At 37.8% G+C, this 19,556-nt stretch overlaps 1 non-coding gene across 1 annotated transcript; it reads left to right on the top strand.

The window, feature by feature from the left end:
- Window positions 1–16,974: 16,974 nt before the first annotated feature.
- On the top strand, window positions 16,975–17,085 carry LOC114821863 (small nucleolar RNA R71). The gene has a single exon (XR_003769699.2). It is a non-coding gene; the product is annotated as a small nucleolar RNA R71 (small nucleolar RNA).
- The last annotated feature ends 2,471 nt before the right edge of the window (window positions 17,086–19,556 follow it).

The raw sequence follows: 19,556 nt of genomic DNA, 5'->3' as shown, positions 1-19,556 counted from the left end.
GGATGGACGAATTTCAAGGATTGATGAAGCTAGGAATGTGTTTTGAAGTTGAAGAATTGAAGATACAAAGTTTCCTAGTTGAAGTAGGAAAGGGCTTAAATGAAGGATTCCTAAATAAAGAAGGATTCCTAATCAATGTAGGAGTCCTAATTGAAGATGGATTCCTAGACACATGAAGTTTCCTACTCAAGCAAGGTTTCCTATGTGAAGAAGAAGAGTTAAAGTCAAAGAATCAGCTCAAGAGAAGGAATCTTATCCAAAACCTCATCCATAACCTTATCTTAGCTTATCTTATCCAAACAAACCTTATCCTATCCTATCTTATCCTAATCCTAAACTATCCACATTTCAGCCGCTTAGGAGGGTTTCTAACTAGATTAGGACACATTAAAATTGGTTTTTAGAAGCCCTTATCCACTCCTACAAAGGTGCCATACCTTATCCCTTGTTTTTCTAGAAATCAGCCACAAAACAACCTTTCTAGAAGACCTTATCCCTTCTCCTACAAAAGTGACGCCCCACCTTTCTAGAACTTCTAGAAACCTGATTATTCCTTTCCCCCTTGGTCTCTAAAAGCCTTAGCCTTTTCCTTCAAGGATTGTGTGTTATTATCCTATACAAATTAGGCCTTTAAATCCTTTTCCTTTGCTACATAGGGGCTGTGATATGATATTAACTAGCACTCAAATTAACCCTCTTTTTATCAATTGTAGTAAGTATGTAAGTAGGGATCGTTCTAGGCCGGGGATTAGGAGGGATTGCTAAATCACTTGAAAACTGACTCAAAAACGTAAAAACAAAGTTTAAAACACTAAACTAGACTCAAAGAATGTAAAACTATAACTTAAAACACCAAAACAAACCAAAAGACTCAAAATAACACAAAAACACTCAAAACTGACTTAAAACCACTTTCTGGGCAGTTTTGAACTCTAAACAAGATTTTGACGAAAATAGGGTTTAACTTGACTCAAAACACTTAAAAACACAAACTAGCACACTCTCTAACTAATTTGACACTTGAAAACAAAGGGGGATTTGGTTTTTACGAAATTGAAAACAAAACATAAACTTGTAAATCAAAACAGATTTTAAAACGAATTTGATTGAATTGAATGGATAGAAAGCTAGCTAAGGGGTTCATCTCCACACATGTTATACTTGCATTCAAAACGATTTCCAATTGCTTTTCAATAACCCATGAATTCTCAACGCCCCAAGTTAATTAGGTCCGCTTAAATTAACCTTCAGATTTTCCTAACGTTATTGAATTGGATGATTGCATACGACAACCCAAAGCATTCCCCACAAGTCCCCTACATGATTGCATAATAGAGATACAAGCAAGAATCATTAAGTTCTATGAAAACCATAAGCATTGACGAGGCACTCGTAACTATGAATTGCATGAAACTTATGCCAAGAATTTACTTAACACGATTGTGATCAACAACCTTTACTACTTGTGAATATAAGTTCATAACGATTAGGTGAAATTCCCTTATATCCTAGCATCAAATTCATGCATGCAAACTAAGTGTCGACCCTCAATCAACATACAAGAATAAGTTTTAATTCACATAGATAAGCAAATTGAAATCACAACTTATGAAACGCAATTAGAAGTAATCAAATCATATAGCAAGCATAAACATGGTTTCGAATCCCCCCTAGCCAAGGGGGGTTTAGTTCCTCATACTCGCAAAGCAAAGATACATAAATTTAGAAATTAAAACCCTAACAAAGAAAACACCTAGAAGGCTCCAACTTGGCAGCAAGATCATCAATGATTTCCCTTTCCTCCTTGCTGCAGCAGAGAAGTTTAGAACAGGTTTTGGGTGGTATTTAGGGTGTAGAATGGATGGGGAATGGTAGGGAAAGGTTTAGGGTTGATGGGGGTACGGCTAGGGATGATTTTTGCGCAGAATTTTGGGATTTTGGTGATGGGAAGGTGCGGCAGAATGCAAGGGCAGATTTCTGGCATGAATGATTGTGTATGAGAGGTGGTATATCCGGCCAAAAGGGTTTAATGAGTATATATAGGCACTTCAAAACCCTAACAATCAGATTAGGGTTTCTAGAAGCCCAAATCCACCAGAAATTAGGTTAAAACAATCAGATTTTTAGTGGGAATAAGGCCTAAGGTGCGGCTAGGGTTAGGGTTTAGAGATGGGCCTTCTAGAATGCCTTGCAAGGCAAGGAAATCAGATATTCTAGAGGCCTAGGTGCGGCTAGGGTTAGGGTCCACAAGGAATTAGGGTTTAGGTCATCTAAAAGCCCAAAACCAAGAATAGAAACTCTCGAAAATGGAAACCTCCAAGAATAGAAACTTCCAACTTTAGAAACTTTGGTTTCCAAATCTGAATTCTTTGTTTTTCACTTTCATTTCTTCATTTCTTAAGCTCCTTTGACCTTCAAACTCGTCCATTCGTTGTGCTCCATTAGCATACACTCCATTCTAGCTCAATTTTGCTCTAAAATGCTCCATTTTGCACTTCTTTGCATACTTCGTCTCTAAACCTGAAATTGCACGAAAATGACTTTAAACACTAAAATAACTAAAGAAAAACAACATAAATGCTTTAAGAACAAGCCAACTAAGTCGCATAAATATGCTCCTATCAGGCTGCGAATTTCAGCCTATAAATACCATCTTTTGCTGCACCATTTAGTCACCATCCTCTACCATATTTTCACTACACCATTCACCCAAACATACCTTGTGTGCCGTGAGTTTGCAAGGAGAAGAAGGAAGACAACTTGGAGCCGTGCATGCCATTCAAGGAGCTTGGATTGTGGAGCGTTTCTAGGTGTTTTCTATCTTTGTTTTAATGTTTAAATTTATTTATCTTTGTTTATTTGCGAGTATGAGGAACTAAACCCCCCTTGGCTATATGATTTGATTACTTCTTGTATGTTGATTGAGGGTCGACACTTAGTTTGCATGCATGAATTTGATGCTAGGATATAAGGGAATTTCACCTAATCGTTATGAACTTATATTCACAAGTAGTAAAGGTTGTTGATCACAATCGTGTTAAGTAAATTCTTGGCATAAGTTTCATGCAATTCATAGTTACGAGTGCCTCGTCAATGCTTATGGTTTTCATAGAACTTAATGATTCTTGCTTGTATCTCTATTATGCAATCATGTAGGGGACTTGTGGGGAATGCTTTGGGTTGTCGTATGCAATCATCCAATTCAATAACATTAGGAAAATCTGAAGGTTAATTTAAGCGGACCTAATTAACTTGGGGCGTTGGGAATTCATGGTTTATTGAATAGCAATTAGAGATCGTTTATTATGCACGTGTGACATGTGTGGAGATGAACCCCTTAGCTAGCCTTCCATCCATCCATTTAAACCAAATTCGTTTTAAAGTCTTTTCAATTTACAAAGTTTTGTTTTGTTTTCAAAATTCGTCCAAAATCAATCCCCCTTTAGTTTTAAGTGTCATATTAGTTAGAAACCCATTTAGTTTGTGTTTTTAGGTGTCTTGAGTCAAGTTTAAACCAATTTTCGTCCAAATTCTTCCCTAGTGTCCAAAACTGCCCAGAAAGTGGTTTTAAGGCAGTTTTGAGTGTTTATTTGCTGTTTTGAGTCTTTTGGTTTGTTTTAGTGTTTTAAAGTTTAGTTTTACATTCTTTGAGTCTAGTTAGTGTTTTAAACTTGTTTTTACGTTTTTGAGTCAAGTCCAAGTGATTTTGCAATCCCTCCTAATCCCCAGCCTAGAACGATCCCTACTTACATACTTGCTACAATTGATAAAAAGAGGGTTAATTTGAGTGTCAACATAATTTTCACATCAGGCCTTGGAAGAGGATGGCTTGTTGTAGGCTACTACAGCAGTCCCTACAACGTTCTCTTTCTTCATAGTCTTCTCGGCAGTTACTAACATGTTTAGTAACTCGGAGAGAGTACTATCCATCTTATTCATGTTGTAGTTCATTACGAACTGCGAGAATGAATCAGAAAGAGAAGCCAATATGAAGTCCTGGGCCAATTCCCCGTCAAGTGGAGTACCAAGGTTCTCCAATTGTTCAATGAATCCTATCATATTCAGTACATGTTGATGCACTGGAGCCCCCTTGACCATCTTGGTCTTCACAAGTTCACAGACAGTGCTAAAGCGACGGTGGCGCGTCCCTTCACCATATAACTCCGTAAGATGAAGTATTATGGAAGATGCACTGTCCATGCCCTCGTGCTGTCTCTGTAGCTCCTCATTCATGGAAGCCAACAGATAGCACTTGGCTTGTGTATCATCCTCAACGTGCTTGTCATACTTAGCACGTTCATCCTCAGTGGCGTCAGGGCCAAGAGGTATGTGAGGTGGAGCCTTGGCTAGTACGTAAACAATCTTCTCCAAGGTTAGGAGAATCTTGACATTACGATACCATGATGGGAAATTGTGCCCCTCTAGGCAATGTTTGTCGAGTATTTTCGCGAGTGTGCTTCCAACCATATCTATATACATAAACAAATAAAATAATTAGATTGATTGTTGATTAAGTCAAACGATTTGGGTCTTTAAACCGAATGACACCACCCAACATTTTTGGCAAATTCCATATCCCTCAAGATGGAATCCGGGAGATTTCAAAGAAAGCTCCTAGTGGGTTACGGGAGGCTCACTATTACCAAGCCCACCTCACGATGATACGATGTCGGCTAGCAACAATAATAATGAGAGGGTACAAGTACCCATTCACAACAACCTCTTGTGATTACCCATCTTTTTGGCCTCTAGAGAAAAATACCTCACGATGATACGATGTTGGCACCTTTTCTCTTAGTTAAGTTTTGTCCCACCATGCCGGTTTAGGAAGGGGTTCAAGCATGACCTCACGATGATACGATGTCGGCCACACTCGTTGCCTACCTTTGATGCGAAATAGATAAGCACACAAATTAAACCCTCTTTTTGTCAAATTGTAGTAAATATGTAAGTAGGGATCGTTCTAGACCGGGGATTAGGAGGGATTGCTAAACACTTGAAAACTGACTTAAAAACATAAAAACAATGTTTAAAACACTAAACTAGACTCAAAGAATGCAAAACTAAAGTTTAAAACACTTGAACAAACATAAAACTCAAAACAGCAACCTAATGACTCAAAACTCCCTAAAACCACTTTCTGGGCAGTTTTGAGAACCTAACAAGAACTTGAACGAATTTGGGTGAAAACTTGAATCAAAACACTTAGAAACACAAATCAAAACATATTCTAACTAATCTAAGACTTCAAAATAAAGGGGGACTTGTTTTGGACGAAAATTGAAAACAAAACAGAAACTTTAAAACAAAACAGATTGTAAAACGTTTTTGGATGAAAAGGATGGATAAAAGGCTAGTTAGGAGGTTCTTCTCCACACATGTCACACTTGCAAACAAAACGATTTTCAGTTGTTCTTCCACTAAATTATGAATACTCAACGCCCCAAATTAACCGTGAATTGCACTAATTAACCCTCAGTTTTTCCACGAGTTATTGAGTTGGATGATTGCATACGACAACCCAAAGCATTCCCTACAAGTTCCCTACATGAATTGCATAATAGAGATACAAGCAAGAATCATTAAGTTCTATGAAAAACATAAGCATTGACGAAGCATTTGTTACTATGAATTGCATGAAACTTATGCCAAGAATTCATTCAACGCGATCGTTTTCAAGCGACCTTCACTACTTGTGATTATAAGATTGTAACTATTAGGTGAAACTCCCTCATAATCTAGCATCATATTCATGCATGAAAACTAAGCGTGCACTCTCAATCAACATACACAAATAAGTTATCAATCAAGTAGATGAACGAATTGAATCCACAACTTATGAAATAACAACTGAATGTAATCAAATCATATTGCAAGCATGTACATGGTTTCGAATCACCCCCTAACTAAGAGGGGTTAGTTCCTCATGATCGCAACACAAAGAGTATCAAAATTAAACATGGAAATCAAAGGAAAGACAACACCTAAAACGTTCCAGCAATCCTCAATTGAATGGCATGAACGTCCTAAGCTTTCTCCCCTCCTCTTGGCTGCGGCACAAGGACTAGAGACAGGTTCTAGTGGTTCTTTGGATGGATGAGGAGGTAAGGAATGATATGGTAGTGTTTTGGGGACATGGGGGTTGCGGCAAAGTGTGGAAATATGGCAGATTGGTGAAGGAAGGCTGCGGCAAAGGGGGATCAATGTGTTTTGACGAATTTCTGACTTATGGAGGAGGTGGTATATGCGGCAAGGCTAAGAACATATATATATAGGCACCACAAACCCTAGGGAAATCAGGTTTAAGCAATGGGCTAGGGTTTAGGTGCGGCAAAGGGTTGAAAGTCCACCAGAAAATAAGGTTTCTAGAAAGCCTTGCAAGGCAAGGCACAAGGGAGGTTCTAGAAGGCCTAGGGGTCCAAATCTGAAAGGGATTGGGCTTATGGTGCGGCAAGAAGTGAGAATCCAAGAGGAATTGGGCTAGGAAGGTGCGGCATTGTCCAAGAAGGTAAGGATGGGTCATCTAGAAGCCTAAAGCCAAGAATAGAAACTCTCACAAATGGAAACCTCCAAGAATAGAAACTTCCAACTTTAGAAACTTTGGTTTCTAATTCTGAATTCTTTGTTCTTCACTTTCATTTCTTCATTTCTTAAGCTCCTTTGACCTTCAACTCGTCCATTCCTTGTGCTCCATAAGTAAAACCGCCATTTTTGCTCAATAATGCTCCATTTTGCACTTCCTTGCATACTTTGTCTCTAAAACCTGAAAACACATAAAACTAGCTTAAAAGACTACGTTAACTAAGAAAACACCATGGAAATGCATAAGAACTAGCTAACTAAGGCGCATAAATATGCTCCTATCAACCTTAACCTCATCAAATGTTTTAAATAAACTCCTCCTGAATATAAGCATGCACTTTGTCACTTCCCCATGATAGGGTGAAGGCGGTGTACAAGTCATAAACGCTTGGAGCCTACCACGGTGGAAGGCCACGAAAAAGTGTTCTAAGCACTCTTACGCTTACAACTTAATATTGTTTGGTTGAGGGATTTTAAGGTCTCATCAATTTTATTTATTTAATCATATTCAAATAAATTGTCCTATTATAACTATTAGTCCAAAATTAATGAAATTAGTAGCATATGATATCCCCACTATTCGTTTTCATAAAACAAATCAAAATCAAAACATCTTTCATAATATTGGAGATATATATAACTACTATTTGAATTCATTATAGTTTAGTAGCGTATGATACTCCCACTATTTGTTTTAAGAAAAACAAATCAATATCAAAAACGAATTTTTCAAATATTGGAAGTAACTACTACTACTACGGTTTTTGCATTCCTTTGAAATTGAACTTTATAGTTATCTTAGGCTCTTGGATGACCATGGACTTATTAGGTTATTGCAACAACGAGCCAACATTGTTGAATATAAACTCGGGGAGGTTGTGTCAATTTAATTACGTGCTTATCAATCCAATTAAAACCATTTTCATTGAGCCATTAGAAATGAAAGACAATCATCCATTGCTAATTTGGGCATTGGACCCTTTTAATCTTTAATCTCATGTCAAAACCCTCTTTTAATTATGTCTCCTTACCAATAGTTAAAGAAACTCTAGTCTAGCACTAGAGGGAATCAACTAACGAATAGAGATTAAGAAGTAATAAGAATTACAAACCGATTTCTACAAATTCCTATAAATTACATGTACTAAAAGGGGAGAGATAGAATAACATCAAACGTGACAAGGTCCAATTAAACAGTAATTAAAACACATTCCCAAGGTTCAAACAATTTGATTTTAGCGCCTTATCATATAGCTCAATTATCGTTTAAGGCATAAGTCCAAAATCATCCATTTCATAACTACTTAAACACATTTAAATAATCATAAAGGAATGCAACATAGACATTTAGATTTAGTGCATATGAGCATAATATAATTATGAGTTTAAACAACTAACAAAATTAAAATCAAATGTTTTAACTTTCTAGTTAGTAAGGGCCTAAATGTAAATATGAAAAGTTAAGGGTAAAAACGTAAATACTCAAAAGTATAAAATATCAACTTTTCAAAGATTACAAAAGACCCCTCAAGTGGATAAATCCACTAGGGTGGCCGGCCATTAAAGGGGAAGGGGAAGTCTCATCCACATGCACAAATTTAATGCAAAGTAGAAAAAATTACAATTTTGCTTGTCACTTGGTTTTGGCGTTGAACGGCTTTAATGAAAAAGTTTGATGGAAATCTCCTAGACAAGTCTAGCGTTTTAATAAGTTTTAATATAGTTATGGATGGTAAGAACATCACCCAAAACCATAAAACCATGATGAAAACCAAATAAAACCATTTTCACCCAAAACCCAATTATGAACACCAAGAACAAAACCATGAACACTTTTTCAAGATTTGTGTATTCTTGGTGATTTTTCAAACTGATATGATATTAACTAGCACTCAAATTAACCCTCTTTTTGACAATTTTAGTAAGTATGTAAGTAGGGATCGTTCTAGGCCGGGGATTAGGAGGGATTGCTAAATCACTTGAAAACTGACTCAAATACGTAAAAACAAGTTTAAAACACTAAACTAGACTCAAAGAATGCAAAACTAAACTTTAAAACACTAAAACAAACCAAAAGACTCAAAACAGCAAATAAACACTCAAAACTGTCTTAAAAACATGTTGAGGTATTTCCTTCCTAGTGCTACAAACATGTTGAGTATAAGAACACAAGTAAGGGTGTCGAATCCACAGGGACTAATTAGACCTATATAACCACTTGTTTTGCAAGAACCCTAATAGAAAGTAGAACTAAACAATTTAGGCAGTTTTGAGGTTGTAACTTGAAATACACGGAAATGAAATGAATACAAGTAAATGAATCACAAGTAATGTAATGAGGTAGAACCAAGGGAGTTGAGGTTAGGGATTGTAACAATATGGAGAAGGCTAGGGATTCGATTTCACCTTTTCTAATCAATTCCATGTTGTTAATTCAGATTATGCTCATCAATCTATCTATTTCTTGAGTTTGTTTCACTTAGATATGATCATCCATATGATGTGTGGTTTTGATCAAATATTCCTAGTCATGAACCTAATTGTGATGTGCAACTTTGGTTCCTAAACAAGAATGTATTAAGCATAAGAAACTTTCATAAAACCAAAGGACACACTTGGCATGATGTTTGCCAAACATTCCCTTCAATCATTCCCATATCTGCCAAGGTTATGCATGATGTGTGCTCTAAGATTGGCTAAACAACTTATGGTTAATTCAAATGGTGATCAAGCATTAGAATCAACACACAAAGTCACAATTAAATTAGAGAATGAAACAAGAAATAGAATGATAAACTGAGCATTCCAAATTAACTACATGGCAATCTTTCTAGGCTACATCGAATCCCTATAGGGAGATTAGTTACACTTCATGTTTACAAAGATTTGACATATAGATATAACACATGAGTGTACATAAAATTGAGAAGAAAAACCCCTTGAAGCAAAACTGGAATCGAAAATCACTTGAGAATGGCCTTCGGTGCTAGCTCTCCAAGTGTGGTGTAACTCCTCCAAGAATGATGTATAAATGAAGGTGGTACGGTTGTGGTGAAATGGTTGGTGTAATATGGTGAAGAGGATGGACAGAAAATGGAGAGGTTGTGTGTAAGAAGAATAGAATGAATGTGTAAGGAATGTCGAATCTGGAGTGGGGTAGATAGAATGTAGGTTATGGAATGTAGTGTATATAATGGAATGTAGAGTTGGTGTCGAATTGAAGATGGAATTCCCCCCCCCCATGTTTCAGATTTCTTGAAGGAGCTCACTTAAAGGGAATGGATGGAATAGCTTTTGGATTCAGATCCAAGATTGGATCTCAACAATTGTAAAATATGGAGTGCTAGTGTGTGTAATGATGGGGTAATTCCTTTCTGAAATGGATAGTGCACGGCATGTGGTTGAATGGGCAAGCATGTGGTCATTTAAATGGAGGAGCATTTGAAATCTGCAAGGACAGGCTGTCAAGGATTAACAATGCACGGCATGGGTGAATTAGTGGGTGAAATGGTAACCAAATGCATGGCAAGGTGTGTTAAACCTCCCAATCTGAATCCAATGCATGTGCCATGCATAAAATCACCCAATCTGGCCGAATTGCATCCTTTGTCAATTCCTGAAATTCTAGCAACCAACTTGTCCTCAATTCTTCACTTGGACTTCAAGTTAACTCACAAGATGTTCTCCATGCTTGAACTAGCTCTCGGCCACAAAATGTGGTGTTTTTGCTTCATTGCCTTCCAATTAATCCTAAAACAAACTTAACTACACACTAACACCAAATAATGTAAAATGCAACAAGCTTGATCAAAAACATCACAAAGACACAAAATATGAATGCTATAAATGCATATAAAATGTGAACTAACAAATACCCCCAAACCTGGTTTTTGCTAGTCCACGAGCAAACTTAGAATTAAAACACACAAAACACTAACATCTAACAAACACTAACAACTAACTACACCACTTTCGCTGGCCAAACGATTGCACTGAGCATGTGCAACAAGCCTTTGAACCCCTAGGTGTCCCTAGTTGGAGGAGTTGTGTCTCCTGAGGGTTTACAAAGATGACACCCTCAAACATCTACAAAATCTGCACACAATTTGGTTAAACATGCTTTAAACAAACTAATCAAAACCAATGAAACTTTGTTTTACACTCAAACTCAAAAGCCTTGCCATTCCAAAGAATCATATCAATTGTAATGTATAAAGATATTTCACCATGTCTTACAACTTCAAGGTTACCATACCCAAATGCTTAAGAAAGAATTCGCCTCAACTCTATTCCTCACGGTTTTCACTCAAGTTCTCACTCAGATCCTAAGGTTTAGTCTCTCCACTAACATATGTGAGTGAAGTTATGTAAAGGAAATCAAAATTCTCACATACAAACTTGAAATGAAAGCACAATTCTGAGTAGATCTCATGAAATGAATCAAATGCTAAGAATATAGATAACACACACACTTACCATCACCCATGAATACATCCTCAATGATCAACTAGGTCTTTCTCAAGATTGTAATGTAAGGCTTAGGTTATAGGTTATGAAAGAAGTGATATGGAATACTAGAGCTTGGGGCATACCAAAGTGTCCTTGAGGTCCATGCTTTTTACTTGAATTTATCTTCTTTCTTCTTCATTTTTGGTGTCCAAGCCCTATGTCTTATAATAAGGAGATTTGGAATTTGTTTTCACTTGATTCTCTTCTCTTTTTTTTTTTTTTCTTTTCTTTAAGTCTCCCAAATTTTTTTAGAACCACACTTCACATAGGTGCCTTTGGTACACGCCACAATCTTGCTCTATCAATCAATTTACCTTTGGACTTCATCACATTGGCATTCCCAAAGCTATAAGGTACGGCTTGTATTGAGCTAGGATGGGGTTATAGTATGGTGTGGGTGATGAAATGATTAGGCAAAAGTGTTTGGCTGCAAAGAGGGTGAATGGAGCACACAAAGGGATAGGATTTAGCCTTTTAGAAGTTAAAACATGCATAGCCTAACATCATCTCATTGAGTTCATTCAAGAATGGTACTAAACACCTGGTATCTACAAAGAAGAGTAATTCTTAGCATTCAAAAAAAAAAAAAAAAAATAGTAGCAATGAGATCATTTAAAGTGAAGTTTGCAAGAAAAAGATAGGAGTAGAAACACTTTAAACCCTCTCAAAGAAGCAATTTAGGCTCAAAATAACTCACTAGGGTAGTCTCCACTATTCTTCTTGGTGAATTTGAGTATGGTACCTCTATCATCATATCACAAGTGTTACAACTTTATACATGCCAACAAGATACAAAACTCTTTCATAGTGACCCCAAAGTTTGTTTGCAAACATAGCCTTCATATACATTCGTATTAGTAAGCAAAAACAAATTTAACCAACACAAACACAAACAAACGCTAAAACATGCTTTTCAACACTAAAACAAACCTTTCACACTCAAACAAACAACTTAACCAAAACCATCACAAAAACAAACTTTCCATCCATAATACCCCCAAACCTAACTTAAACATTGTCCTCAATGTTACATTTGAATGTAGTGCAAGTAGGCAAAAAAAAATATGGCATGGAAACAACATAATCACAACATAAGGAAAGAACACGAACCACACTAGGTTGCCTCCTAGTAAGCGCTTCATTTAATGTCTAGGCAAGACATGGCAGCTTGTTCATGGTGTTGTAAACTCAAGAAAATCCACAACTTGATACATTAGCTCATCCTCCACATTGTCCAAGTATGGTTTCAATCTCTGCCCATTGACTTTAAAGGAGGTGCCATTCTTCATGCTCTCAATCTCCACAGCTCCGTGTGGAAATGTTTGCACCACCTTGAATGGTCCAACCCACCTAGACTTCAATTTTCCTGGAAAAAGTCTCAAACGTGAGTCATACAAAAGTACTTTCATACCTTGGTGAAACTCCTTCCTTAGGATGGCCTTGTCATGATAGAGCTTAGTCCTTTCCTTGTAGATTTTGGCATTCTCATATGCCTCATTTCTAAGCTCTTCCAACTCATTAAGTTGGAGCTTTCTTGCTACTCCCGCATCCTTGTAATCAAAATTGAACTTCTTGATGGCCCAATATGCACGGTGTTCAAGCTCCATTGGCAAATGACAAGCTTTCCCAAACACAAGTCGATATGGACTCATGCCAATGGGAGTCTTGTATGCTGTCCTATATGCCCAAAGTGCATCATTCAACCTCAAAGACCAATCCTTCCTTGTAGGGCTCACAGTTTTCATCAAAATGTTCTTGATCTCCCTATTGCTAATCTCCACTTGTCCTGAGGTTTGAGGATGGTACGGGGTTGACACTTTGTGGTTGATGTTGTACTTCTTCATCAAGGATTCAAAGGGTTTGTTGCAGAAATGGCTACCACCAACACTAATAATAGCTCTTGGTGTTCCAAACCTACAAAAAATATCATTTTTAAGAAAGTTCAACACAATCTTATGATCATTAGTTCTTGTAGCAATGGCTTCAACCCATTTAGATACATAATCTACGGCTACTAAAATGTACAAGTAACCAAAAGAGGATGGGAATGGTCCCATGAAGTCGATTCCCCAAACATCAAAGAGTTCTACCACCAAAATGTTGTTCAAAGGCATCTCATTCCTTCGGCTTATGTTCCCCATTTTCTGGCACCTATCACACTTAGAACAAAAATCAAAAGCATCTTTGAATAAAGTAGGCCAAAAGAAACCAGATTGTAAAACCTTTAGGGATGTCTTTTTGGCACCAAAATGTCCTCCACATGCCAATGTATGGCTAAATGTTAGAATGCTTTGGTGTTCACTCTCTGGGACACATCTCCTAATGATTTGGTCAGGACAATACTTAAACAAGTATGGTTCATCCCAAATGTAATGTTTTACCATAGCAAGGAACTTCTTTCTTTCCTGAAACGAAATGTCATCTCTCAATACACCACAAGCAAGGTAATTGACAAAATCAGCATACCATGGTTCTTTTTCTTGAACAACAAAGAGTTGTTCATCTGGAAATGATTCATTTAGAGGCAAGGGTGGTCCAACTCCATGGTTCTCATCAAGCCTAGACAAATGGTCAGCCACAACATTGTCACTTCCCTTCTTATCTCGGATTTCCAAATCAAACTCTTGTAATAAGAGTATCCATCTAATTAGGCGCGGTTTAGCATCCTTTTTTGTCATCAAATACCTAAGGGCTGCATGATCAGAAAACACAATAACTTTAGATCCCACAAGATATGACCTAAACTTTTCTAAAGCAAAGACAATAGCAAGCAACTCCTTTTCAGTTGTGGAGTAGTTGAGTTGAGCATCATTGAGAGTCCGGCTTGCATAATAGATCACATGTGGGAGTTTGTTAACCCTTTGTCCTAAAACTGCACCAATAGCATAATCAGAGGCATCACACATCAATTCAAAAGGTAGGGACCAATCTGGTGCCATAATGATAGGAGCCGAGGTTAGTTCATGTTTCAAAGTATTGAATGCATCCATACAAGCTTTATCAAAGTGAAACACAACATCTTTAGCTAACAAATTGCATAATGGCCGAGTTATCATTGAAAAGTTCTTAATGAAACGTCTATAAAAGCCTGCATGCCCTAAGAAACTTCTCACTCCCTTCACGGTTGTGGGAGCTGCCAGGTTGTTAATGATGTCAATTTTGGCTTTGTCTACCTCCATTCCTTTGCTAGAGATCACATGTCCCAAAACAATGCCTTGTTTCACCATGAATTGGCATTTTTCCCAATTGAGAACCAAATTTGTTTCCTGACATCTTTGAAGCACTAAGGAGAGATGGTTAAGACATTCATCAAAAGAGGAACCAAACACTGAAAAATCATCCATGAATACCTCGATGAACCTTTCCACCATGTCAGAAAAGATTGCCAACATACATCTTTGGAATGTGGCCGGGGCATTGCAAAGTCCAAAGGGCATTCTCCTATATGCAAATGTGCCAAATGGGCATGTGAATGTAGTCTTCTCTTGATCCTCCGGGGCAATTGCAATTTGGTTGTAACCTGAGTAACCATCAAGAAAACAATAATGTGAGTAACCTGCCAATCTCTCAAGCATTTGATCTATGAAAGGCATGGGAAAGTAATCTTTTCTAGTGTTAGAATTCAACTTCCTGTAATCGGTGCAAACTCTCCAACTAGCCGTGGGTCTTGTGGGCACAAGTTCTTGGTTTTCATTTCTCATTACTGAGATTCCCACCTTCTTTGGTACCACTTGAATGGCACTCACCCATTTGCTATCAGAAATAGGATATATGATCCCCACATCTAACAACTTCAATACTTCATCCCTCACAACTTCTTTCATGTGTGGATTGAGCCTTCTTTGTGGCTCACGGGTTGTCTTTGCTCCATCCTCCAAAAGGATCCTATGCATGCACCTAGTAGGGCTTATTCCCTTGATATCTGCAATAGACCAACCAATAGCAGATTTGGACTCTTTTAACACCCTAAGTAGTTTATCTTCTTCATTCAGAGTGAGGTCCGAGGCTATGATAACTGGAAGAGTTTCAAATTCAGCTAGATATGCATATTTTAGATGTGGTGGAAGTGGTTTAAGTTCAAGTTTAGGTGCCTTAACAATGGAAGGGATTAAATGTGACCTTGATGGTTCTAATGACTCTACAAGAGGTGAAACATTTAAAGGATATGGTGCTAATGCTTCCAAGGCAGCAACCACTTCCATGAATGCATCTTCATCATCAAACTCATCTTGAGATTGAGTCAAAACAGTTTGTAATGGCTCATTAGATTGTGCCTGCAAGAACTTAGAGAAAACAAGTGAATCAAACACATCAATGGCATAGCAATCAAGGGATGAAGAAGGGTGAGAAAGAGACTCAAACACTTTGAATTGGATAGTTTCTCCTAGCACGGACATAGTGAGGAGTCCATTTTGCACATCAATGATGGTCTTGGCCGTGGCCATGAATGGTCTTCCAAGCAAAATAGGCAACTCTCTATCATGTATAGGTGCTTCCTCCATGTCCAACACTACAAAATCTGCAGGCAATATGAGTTTATCAATTTGAATTAGAATGTCCTCAACTATACCTCTTGGATACTTCACGGATCTGTCCGCAAGTTGTAATGAAATGGTGGTGGATTTCAATTCCCCCAAACCTAGTTGAAGGTACACGGAGTATGGCATTAAATTGATGCTAGCACCCAAATCAAGCATGGCCTTCTCCACTTTCTTGTCCCCAATGGTGATGTTGATAGAGAAACTCCCCGGATCTTTGAGCTTTGGTGGAAGTTTCCTTTGTAACACCGCACTTACATTCTCCGACACTACTACCTTCTCATGGGGTCCATACTTCCTTTTGTAATTGTTTAACTCTTTGAAGAACTTCCCATAAGCCGGCATGTTCCTAATGACATCAAGCAAAGGTAAGTTAACATTCACCTTACTTAGAATATCAAAAATTTCCTTAAATGACTTATCATGCTTGCTCTTAGCAAGTCTTCCAGGGAATGGTATTGGTGGAGTGTAAGGCTTCTTGGCCTTGTGAAGATTTGGTGCTTCATTTGAGGAAGAAGCATGGCTTGGTTCCTCATTTGGTTTCTCATTTCCACCTACATTCACATGATCAAATTCATTAGTAACTTCATTTCCAACTCTATTATCAATAACCTTACCATTTCTGAGTGTAGTGATTGCTTTGGCTTGCTCTTGGTTCCTTTGAAGTATCACGGGTTGGCTTGGAAATTTGCCAACCTCTCTTTGGTTCAAGGCATCTGCAATCTGCCCGAGTTGTGTCTCCATTTTGGTTAGGGCAGCAGAATGTTGTTGGAAGGTGCTATTTGTGGCTTGTTGGAATTGCAAGGTGTTTTGAGCCAACCACTTAACCGTATCTTCAAGTGTAGAGGCAGGTTTTGGTTGGAAGTTTTGGTAGTTGTTGTTGTTCTTCCATGAAAAGTTGGGATGATCTCTCCACCCCGGATTATATGTGTTTGAAAATGCATCATTCCTTGGCCTTTGATTGTAAGAATTCATGAGGTTCACTTGTTCTTGGACAAACTCGGGATAGGCCTCCCTAGATGGACATTGATGAGTAGGGTGGCTTGGTATGTTGCAAATGGCACACACCTCATTTGGTTTTGGCACCAAGTTGAGCACGGATTCAAGCTTTCTTTCTAGGTTAGCTACCTGCAAAGAAAGATCATGATTATCATTTGTTTCATACACTCCAAGTTTCTTACCTCTTACATCTTTGTGTTGAGCATTAGATCCCAACATCTCATAGATGTTGTATGACTCTTGAGCATTCTTTTTCTTCAATGCTCCACCTGCGGCATTATCAACGGTTGATTGACAAGTTTGGGTTAGTCCATCATAAAAAATTTGCATTTGTAAATGAAAAGGTAACCCATGGTGTGGACATTGCAACAAAAGGCCTTTAAAACGTTCCCAACACTCATTGAAGGGTTCTCCATCATCTTGTTTGAAATTGAAGATTTGTCCCCTTAATGTGGCTGTCTTTTGAGTGGAAAAGAACTTCTCCAAAAACTTTTTAGCCACGGCATCCCATGTGGTGAGTGAACCCGGAGCTAGAGTCATCAACCAACTCTTGGCCTTGTCTTTCAAAGTGTAAGGAAACACTCTCATCCTCAAATTGGCTTCACTTACTCCCTGCAAAGGTAAACCACTCACAACATTGTAAAACTCTTTAACATGAGCTAAAGGATCTTCATTAGGTATGCCATAAAAAGAAGGAAGCATATGAAAATGTGAAGATTTAAGATCATAGTTTCTAGCTTCCGTGGACAACAAGATGCATGAAGGAGAGTTTGGTATGATTGGTTGAGCAAAGTCCTCCAAGGCTCTAAGTTCATCTTGGTTGGCAGCCATCTCGTCTCTTTCCCAATGAATGTGCTCAGAAGTTGCACTTGTGGAACTAGATGAAGTTCCTTCCTCTTCCTCTCGGACAAGGGATGAACTAGATGGCACAAAGTTGTCCAAAGTGTTGCCTTTCAAACGTTCAATTCTTTGGCCCAACTCAACAAGTCTATGTGACATATACTACCTAAAACAAAACAAAAACAAACAAGCTTAAATAGAAATCAAAACTAAACTCTACTTAGAATGAAAATAACAAAGTTTAAATAGCAAAACAAGCAATTACAAGGGACTGAAATCAGTCCCCGGCAACGGCGCCATTTTTGTTGAGGTATTTCCTTCCTAGTGCTACAAACATGTTGAGTATAAGAACACAAGTAAGGGTGTCGAATCCACAGGGACTAATTAGACCTATATAACCACTTGTTTTGCAAGAACCCTAATAGAAAGTAGAACTAAACAATTTAGGCAGTTTTGAGGTTGTAACTTGAAATACACGGAAATGAAATGAATACAAGTAAATGAATCACAAGTAATGTAATGAGGTAGAACCAAGGGAGTTGAGGTTAGGGATTGTAACAATATGGAGAAGGCTAGGGATTCGATTTCACCTTTTCTAATCAATTCCATGTTGTTAATTCAGATTATGCTCATCAATCTATCTATTTCTTGAGTTTGTTTCACTTAGATATGATCATCCATATGATGTGTGGTTTTGATCAAATATTCCTAGTCATGAACCTAATTGTGATGTGCAACTTTGGTTCCTAAACAAGAATGTATTAAGCATAAGAAACTTTCATAAAACCAAAGGACACACTTGGCATGATGTTTGCCAAACATTCCCTTCAATCATTCCCATATCTGCCAAGGTTATGCATGATGTGTGCTCTAAGATTGGCTAAACAACTTATGGTTAATTCAAATGGTGATCAAGCATTAGAATCAACACACAAAGTCACAATTAAATTAGAGAATGAAACAAGAAATAGAATGATAAACTGAGCATTCCAAATTAACTACATGGCAATCTTTCTAGGCTACATCGAATCCCTATAGGGAGATTAGTTACACTTCATGTTTACAAAGATTTGACATATAGATATAACACATGAGTGTACATAAAATTGAGAAGAAAAACCCCTTGAAGCAAAACTGGAATCGAAAATCACTTGAGAATGGCCTTCGGTGCTAGCTCTCCAAGTGTGGTGTAACTCCTCCAAGAATGATGTATAAATGAAGGTGGTACGGTTGTGGTGAAATGGTTGGTGTAATATGGTGAAGAGGATGGACAGAAAATGGAGAGGTTGTGTGTAAGAAGAATAGAATGAATGTGTAAGGAATGTCGAATCTGGAGTGGGGTAGATAGAATGTAGGTTATGGAATGTAGTGTATATAATGGAATGTAGAGTTGGTGTCGAATTGAAGATGGAATTCCCCCCCCCCATGTTTCAGATTTCTTGAAGGAGCTCACTTAAAGGGAATGGATGGAATAGCTTTTGGATTCAGATCCAAGATTGGATCTCAACAATTGTAAAATATGGAGTGCTAGTGTGTGTAATGATGGGGTAATTCCTTTCTGAAATGGATAGTGCACGGCATGTGGTTGAATGGGCAAGCATGTGGTCATTTAAATGGAGGAGCATTTGAAATCTGCAAGGACAGGCTGTCAAGGATTAACAATGCACGGCATGGGTGAATTAGTGGGTGAAATGGTAACCAAATGCATGGCAAGGTGTGTTAAACCTCCCAATCTGAATCCAATGCATGTGCCATGCATAAAATCACCCAATCTGGCCGAATTGCATCCTTTGTCAATTCCTGAAATTCTAGCAACCAACTTGTCCTCAATTCTTCACTTGGACTTCAAGTTAACTCACAAGATGTTCTCCATGCTTGAACTAGCTCTCGGCCACAAAATGTGGTGTTTTTGCTTCATTGCCTTCCAATTAATCCTAAAACAAACTTAACTACACACTAACACCAAATAATGTAAAATGCAACAAGCTTGATCAAAAACATCACAAAGACACAAAATATGAATGCTATAAATGCATATAAAATGTGAACTAACAAAACACTTTCTGGGCAGTTTTGAACACTAAGGAA

Source organism: Malus domestica, chromosome 14 (genome assembly GCF_042453785.1).
Source record: "Malus domestica chromosome 14, GDT2T_hap1".
Taxonomy (NCBI): Eukaryota; Viridiplantae; Streptophyta; class Magnoliopsida; order Rosales; family Rosaceae; genus Malus; species Malus domestica.
The sequence above is the reverse complement of the archived record's forward strand: the minus strand, read 5'-3'. Positions and strand labels throughout refer to the sequence as shown.